Source organism: Phaseolus vulgaris, chromosome 3, assembly GCF_051622355.1.
Source record: "Phaseolus vulgaris cultivar YP4 chromosome 3, ASM5162235v1, whole genome shotgun sequence".
NCBI lineage: Eukaryota > Viridiplantae > Streptophyta > Magnoliopsida > Fabales > Fabaceae > Phaseolus > Phaseolus vulgaris.
This window is the reverse complement of record NC_143500.1, coordinates 33957721-33966078: the sequence shown is the minus strand read 5'-3', so window position 1 is coordinate 33966078 and position 8358 is coordinate 33957721. Positions and strand designations below refer to the sequence as shown.

General features: G+C 32.8%; 1 pseudogene; it reads right to left on the bottom strand.

Annotated features, from left to right (window-relative positions):
• Positions 1-983: 983 nt before the first annotated feature.
• Positions 984-3686, bottom strand: LOC150028808 (uncharacterized; annotated as a pseudogene).
• Positions 3687-8358: the final 4672 nt, after the last annotated feature.

The window sequence follows — 8358 nt, the reverse complement described above, 5'->3', positions numbered from 1 at the left end:
AAAAATGGCATCATCAATTAAGTTGGGTACATTTTCATATTAGTTGTCAAATAATAAAAAATATATTATACATTAATCATAAATATTTTCAAAGTCCCAATTGTTCATGTCATTATCATCGTGTTCTTCATCATCTTGACTTGATTCATTGACCTTATCTTCATCATCATCATCACATACTGTTTCGATAACATCATCATTGACGAGTTCAACAATTAATGTGCCAGCTAAGCCTTCTACTTCCTCAATTCTTGTAATTGGTAACATGTTAGGCATTTCATCAAACTGATAAGGTAAATCATCTTGTATGTTATCAACTTCAACATGACCTCGGGGTTTTGTTGTGATTGCCACGCTCCTACCACGCAAGTTCCTACATATCTTTGGATAAGGCACATAGTAAACTTGTCTTACTTTTTGTGGAAGAATGAAGGGATCATATGGAATATATCTTCCACTCATTTTGATTTCTACAATGTTATATTCTGAATGAACTTTGGTGCCTCTATTATTGGTTGGATCAAACCAATCACAAAAGAAAAGAGGAATCTTCTTACTCAAACCAAGATATTCTAATTCATAAATATGTTTGATGACGTCAAAGAAGTCATTTTGTCCTCATTCTTGCCTTCACTCCATGACTTTGTATGGAACTTGTATCCATTAACGAAGTACATGTTCCACGATGTTGTAGATGAATTAGGTCCCCAAGCTAATGCTTTCATGTTTGGGTCAATCACCATATTCCTCTCATCAGAAACCTATGAAATAGTTACATAGTTGTTAAATTCAGTAACACTTACTTAGTTGTTAAATTAAATAATACTTACATAGTTTTTAAACCATTATGGAAAATGTCTATGTATATTCATTGAACCGTCTTCGGTGTTGTTGCTAACTTGCAAGAACAATATTGAAATAAATAAGTAATCAGTCATAAATTGCACTTTAAACATGGGCAGAACGATTGTGTTGTTGTTAACTTACTCAAGTATTGGTTTAACTTCATTGCAATTGATGAGGATATGTACATGGGCAGAACGATATACATCATCATTTAGCCAATATTCTTTGTATGATCCACTAGGACGACCACATTTGTTGAGAACAGACAATGTTGATTCAACTCCCTCATTTGAACTAGTCCGAGGATCATTTATCAAACTTGTATTTGACAACAAGCTTACATGTTGGAAATAATGAGAACAAAAATAAGTTATTTCACAGTGTAAGTAGAATGCACATATTGAACCTTCTACCCTTACTAAATTAGCCACTGATCGTTCTGCATCTCTCATCAACCTACACCACATGTTAAATTTTAAGTATTGAACAATAATTATGAACAATAAAACTGAGGATTGGGTGATTACCTTTCAAATGGATACATCCATCTATATTGGACAAGACCACCAAGTATTGCCTCAGTAGGAAGATGAATAACCAGGTGTTCCATTGAATCAAAGAAACCTGGTGGGAAGATTCTTTCCAATTTACATATAATGATATATATATATATATATATATATATATATTAGCTTTCATTTGAATTAAATCATCCATCCTCAAAGAGTTACAACATAAATCTCTGAAAAATCGACTTATTTCAACTATTGCATTCCAAACAAATTATAGTAATGAACGAAATGCAATTGGTAGTAAACACTCCATGAAGACATGACAATCATGACTTTTCAAACTATGCATACTCCATTTATCAATGTTTGCACACCTGGAAATGTTAGAGGCATATCCATCAGGCACTTTTAACTATGTAATCCATTTATAAATTGATTTTGCATCTTTTTTGTGAAAGTGTAGTTTGCCTTTGGCTTTCCTAACTTCCCATTTCGTAATTGAATTAATTCAAAGTCACTTTGTCCACAAAATTCAGCAACATCCATTATTGCCTTGTGATTGTCCTTTGTTTTATCCTTGACATCCATCATAGTATTGAAGACATTATCAAAAAAGTTTTTTTCAATGTGCATGACATCAAGATTGTGTCTTATCAAATTGTGTTTCCAATATGGCAGATCCCAAAATATTGATCTTTTTGTCCAATTATGATATTGTCCATACCCTAATAAGGTATCAAATGGACCATCAATCACCTTTGGAAAGTCTCGAATAAATTCCCACAATTGCTCTCCATTTAGGAAATTAGGAGGCCCATCCGACTCAGTCCTGTTTTTCATAAATCTCCTTTTGCTTATCCTAAATGGATGATCAGTAGGCAAGAATCGACGATGACAGTCAAACCAACTACTTTTACCACCATGTGGTAATGTAAAAGCTTTCGTGTCCTCCATACAATGAAGACATGATAATTTCCCTTTAGTCCCTCATCCTGACAACATGCCATAAGCTGGAAAATCATTGATTGTCCACATCAAGCAAGCTCGCATGGCAAAGTTTTCTCTTGTAGAGATGTCATATGTCATTACAACTTCATTCCACAATTGGTTAAGATCATCAATAAGAGGTTGCAAGTAGACATCTATTTTTTTAGTTGGGTTACTTGGGCCAAGTATGAGACTAGTTAGAAACATATATGGTTTGGTCATACACACTCCAGGGGGCAAATTATAAGGAGTAAGAAATACAGGCCAACAAGAATATGGGGATGTTGAAGCTTGGACATAAGAAGTGAACCCATCAGAATATAAACCAAGTCTCACATGTTGTGGGTCAACAACAACATTCAAATATATCTTTTCAAAGTGCTTCCAAGCTTCCCCATCACATGGATGTCGTAGTATGCCATCTTCTCTTTTGTTTTCAAAATCCCATCTCATTTGGTTAGCAAATTCTACTGATGCATACAGTCTTTGTAATCTTGGGATGATTGGCAAATAAAACATTCTCTTCCTTGGAATTTGTTTGTATCTTCCCTTGTCACCTTTAGGAGGAAAATACCGAGGAAGATGAAAAAATTTGCATTCAGTTAAATGGTTGTCATCCTTGTAATATAACATGCATCCAACTTCACAACAATCAATTTTTTGGGCTTTTAATCCAAGACTTGACAGAATTTTTTTAGCTTCGTAGTAGTTCTTTGGTATGCAATTATCTTTGGGAGCTACATCAACTAACAATTTTATGAAATGGTCTAAACATTTTTCAGGTGTATGCCAATTCGTTCTAGCTGCTAGTAGTCTGATGGCTACTGATAATTTTGACTTGGTGACACCATCATAAATGGGTTCATTTGCAGCTGCTAACATATCATAGAACCTTTGGGCTTCTGCATTAGGTGACTCTTCTACATATGCACCGTCGTTGTCCATGTGATCATAATGACTTGTTATGTCTGTTTCTTGCATGTATGCATCATACACCATATTGGTCATTAAACCAATGTTATCAACAAGTTTCATTCTTCCATAGTTACTGGATGCATAACCAACATTGTCCACACTTGACATCTCTTCTCCATGTTAAACCCAAAGTGTGTATTTAGGTTTAAAACCATATCGTAGCAAATGAGCCCTCACATGTGATGGTGGAAGAATTTTCTCACAGACACACTTTATGCAAGGACACCTTATCCCTCCTTCTAAAGTATAAAAAGTTTGATCCATTGCCTTTGAAACAAATTCACTCACTCCAATAATGAATTGTTTGCTAAGTCTCCTTGAAGGATCAAGTCGTTCATACATCCAACTTCGATTCATTTTTTTGCATAGAATATATGTATATAGTAGTGAATAAATTATTAGCCAATATAACACCGCTCTATGAGTAGTGATATATAAGAATTATCAAACAAAACTATCATACCATATCATAATTCAGTTTGTAATGAACTTGATAGTAAGGATATTTTTACCAAAATATGAAACACATGTTGGATCAAGAATGAATTGATCACTAGACAAATGAAAGAAATTGTGAATTCTTTCACTTTTAAGATACTTAAACAGTGAATAGGTCTGGGTGAGTTTAATTTTGTAGGCTATTTTTTGTTTTTTATTAACTATTATTATGTCTTTTTACTAGAACCTTCGAGCCTAAGATTCTATTTACAAGAACCTCTTCCCCAGAAATTTTGTTTAGAGAAAAAGCTACTTTATAAACAGTAACTTGAAGCAAATTACTTTATAAACAATGCATAAGCCAAATTTTCACAGCATCTAATACAAAATTGTGGTTTGAAGAACCAGCCATGATGACAATGGAGAATCATAACCATGCACTCTGCACATACCATACTTTCATTCATAAACTAACCATGCCCTTAAAATCTACTAAAAAAAGCACATAATAATACATATAGTTCTTTTTACCATACATATATGAGAAATAATAATTAAAACCCAGATATTTATTCTGGCCATAAATTTATACTAACTAATAGTAATAATATATTATTAACTTAAATTTGAGCACTTTTATTATTATAATGATAATGGTAATTGATGGTTAATAAGCAAAAAACGCAGGCTCAGGTGGTGTGAGAGGGATAATATATCATGCCTCATACACTATTTTTCTTATGGGTGGGTCGCCAACTTATATCTCTATAATTCCTCCTTTGAATGGTCAAGCTACAAACTATTGATCTTCATGTGAAACCACACATTGTTTAATCTTCTTACCTCTCTCATCATCTATCCAAATTTAATTCCTTTTTTGCAATCTTCCATTGGTAACTAACCCTTTCCATAATTCCGATTTCTATTCCTATTATTGTAATTCTCTTCCTAGGATAATTACGTGTTTGTATGTTTAGGTTTCTATTTAATTGATGGTCTAACAATCTTTACAGTTACATTATGAAAATTAAACCCTTTCATATTTTCAGGTTGCTTACCCTGAAGACCCAACTCAATTAACTTCAAATATCCCCCAGGTTGTAGCAATTCACCCACGATCCTGTCAGGTTCACTCAAATCCCTTTCAATCACATGTACTCGGCGTCCATCCTACAATAAAGAAGCACAAAACAAGATCATTTGATCATTCTCCAAACAAGCAAATGTTTCATTCAAGCAAAGTTTAAGAGGGTTCTCCAGAACTTCTATACCATATTTTCAAGTTATCAGAAAGAAACTACAGGAGTGCCATGACAGAGATAAATGACATAAGTGAATATGGTCAAATGGTCACATAAGTACATTATGAACGAGTCTGGTCCAAATTCTACATCCAATTATATAGACTTTTCACATAAATTTTATGTTTTCTTTGTCTAATTGCTGAGAAAATGAAAACAGAAAAAGAATATGAACATTTTATCTGTAGAATAAATTCTCTATAGTGAATGCCTATAAGTGTAGCCAATAGCTGTATCTTCTACATTTTTACTTAGACATGGTTTCACTTAAAATTCTCTCTAGTTTTCTTTCATCATCTTGAAGCTTCTTTTTATATGTTAGCATTACTTTTGTGCTTGGAACCAACCTTCTTAAAAAGATCTATATATAACACAAGAAAAAAAAAGTTAAACCAAGCATGCGCTTACCTGTGTATAGAGGTTCCATTGTACCACGTGGCTAAAGCGACTACTGAAGTGTGTAGGGTAATCGTGATTTCATACACAATCCTGAAATGACACCGTCAAAGAAAAGTGGAGTGGGTCATAATTTTTTTAAAAAAATACTCTTGTAAAACTTAAGCTCATAACAGTTTGCATGTATTTGAAGAGGCAAGTCAAATAGTTAGATTTAATAGTGGATTTTTAAAATCACACAAGGATTATTATCATAAAAAGAGAAATTAATTAGCTTGCTTATGAAAGTTTGGAATCATATAAGATGATAGGATCTATGTAGCCTTGCTTATTAGTCTAAACGCGTGATATAGACAATGGTATTGTATAGAGGAAAAGTACATAACAATGACCATAACAATGTAGTAGCAGCATATGTATCCTTTACAAAATCTCACATAAAAAGATTTCGCAGCAATCAAGTGGAATATCAACCCAAATCAATTCCAATGAGCTATCATGACCCAACTCACCAACACAACCAATAATATGAAATTTTCTTATTAAAATAACTATTTTATAAAATAATCTGTAGTGTAGCTAATAACATAGTTTAGTTACATTAGTAATTAACTAGACAGTCTCACAATAATGGAACTTTTGTATCTCTTAGTTTACACACCATATACATTATTATACATAAATTATTTTCTAACTTTCTGCAGCATATTTGAAGGCTTATATTTGTGGGGGTGAAAGCTAAACTCAGATAAGAGCAATAGTATAGTTAATATGATTAGTTGTGAGGCTAAAAATTTTGCAAATAAGAATTATTCATAACCATATACCAACAAATAAGATCATATTCTCCAAATTTCTCAGCCTTGTTTCTGAACCAACTGTATGTGTGTACATACTTATTGGCAAAACTAGCTAGTTTAGATAAAAACTAGAAGCCAAATTCTTCTATGAGAATAGATGATTTATTTTGTTCATTTTAGTTTTTTCTTCAACAGATCCAAATATAGCAATCTCCTCTCCATAATAATGCCACCAGCAGTGTCCAAAAAAAAAAAAACTAAGAAGTTATATCATGCAGAGACAAGGTCAATGTTGCATTGCTTGTCAGTTGAGGAATCCCTAAAGTAATAAAAACAGGGGGACCTCTAAATTGTAGATGGACGTGTTGGTGAACAACAAATATGTACAACATTTACTTCTTTGGGCACCAACAAATATGTTTATTGTTAAACCAATGACAACATCTTACTATTCAATTTGCTTTATTTAATATCGTTTGACTAATCTACTCTGCATACTAACTGTCATACCCTTATGGTATGTTTTCTTTTAAAATAATATCAAGAATATTTAACATATTCAAGATTAAATTTTAGTCTTTTTTATACTCATACATTGTATTATAACTATTATCTCTTACAATGTTATGATATAAATGTTCAAACAAGAATCCAATAAATAACCCTTTAACCAAAATGATATCTTCCATTTGAGTTTTGCAAAGAGTATAATTTGTGTCTAACACCTTTTCATTCACATCTTAAATCCATGATGATTAATTTATTGATTCTCCATTTAAGGTTGTTGAAGATGCTTTGCTGCATAAAACAAGATATGCAAAAAGAGGACAGTAATAAATGGCTCTAATGACTGCTTGAATACCATACTATTTCATGTTTTTGTATTTTCTATTGTTCATTATGCTTTTTTTGTGAACACTTCCTTACACCTCTAATTTTTGTGACAGTCTTTTTCTTAGCTACTTTCCCGTCTCTCCTTTCTCATCTCCTTCATTTTATCTATAGGCCCAAATACAACCCATAAGCTATTTGAAATTATACAAAAAAAATATGGTATTCTGTAATCACACAAAACCTCTGATACATACAAGGATGAATCATGAAACACTCAGTTAATTGAATTCTACAAAAAACAGCTAAAAGAGAATGATGCATTAGTATGTGGAGACAAGTGTGGATGGTTGTTCTATAAATAATGGTATATTGATTGTGATCATTGTTCTATTTTTTGATGTGGTTTATTGCTGATAGTTTTTCTTTATTAATTTATTTGCTATAAATAAATGCTAGTTGACATCTTTGGCAATACAAATAGATAATCCAAACAGAGCATGGCATCAAAAGTTTTTCAAATAAAAAAATATGATCAAAAGTAATAAATAATGAACCTGATTTTGTAAATGTGTATTAGATGTCCCACCAACACTCTACTGAAATTTCGAGGAGATTCAGGATTACAAGATGGGGATTCGGCTAAGACTGATCTTACTGGTGATTTTATGATTCTGGAAACAACATTAAGTTTACCCTCACCATAGCTTATACAATGACCTTGTTGAGTTGGACTGTCATGGAGATGCACGCAAAATACAAATTATTGGCCACCATGAGAGATGCACGCAAAATTTAAATTAATGCTAAATCACTTAAATAAGGTGTTAGGGCGAGAATCACTGAAAATCAATAACACAATGTTAGGGCAAAACCGAGAGTAGGAATCAAAAATAAAATTACACACAACATAGAAAGAAAGGAATCGAGATGAAAACCTAGGGCAAAACCACGAAGACTCCGTTTGTGTTCCCACGGTGGCATGGCTACTCTATCATGGTGACACGTTGCTCAAGCTCAAGCGCTATGAATGGTGACTACTCCCTGTATGAACGACGGTGGCACGCTGCTCAAGCGCTATGAACGGTGACTTCTCTCTGTAAGAACGGTGACTCACATTAATTTCACTCGTGGAAATGCGCTCGCTCTGAAAAGGGTTTAAAATTTTCTCAAAATATTCGAAACCTTAAGAATTAAGAAGATTTCAAATAAATAAAAATTAATTGTTTGCGTGGGCTTCACCTTCAAAGTTTCATTATTTATTTAAATTTA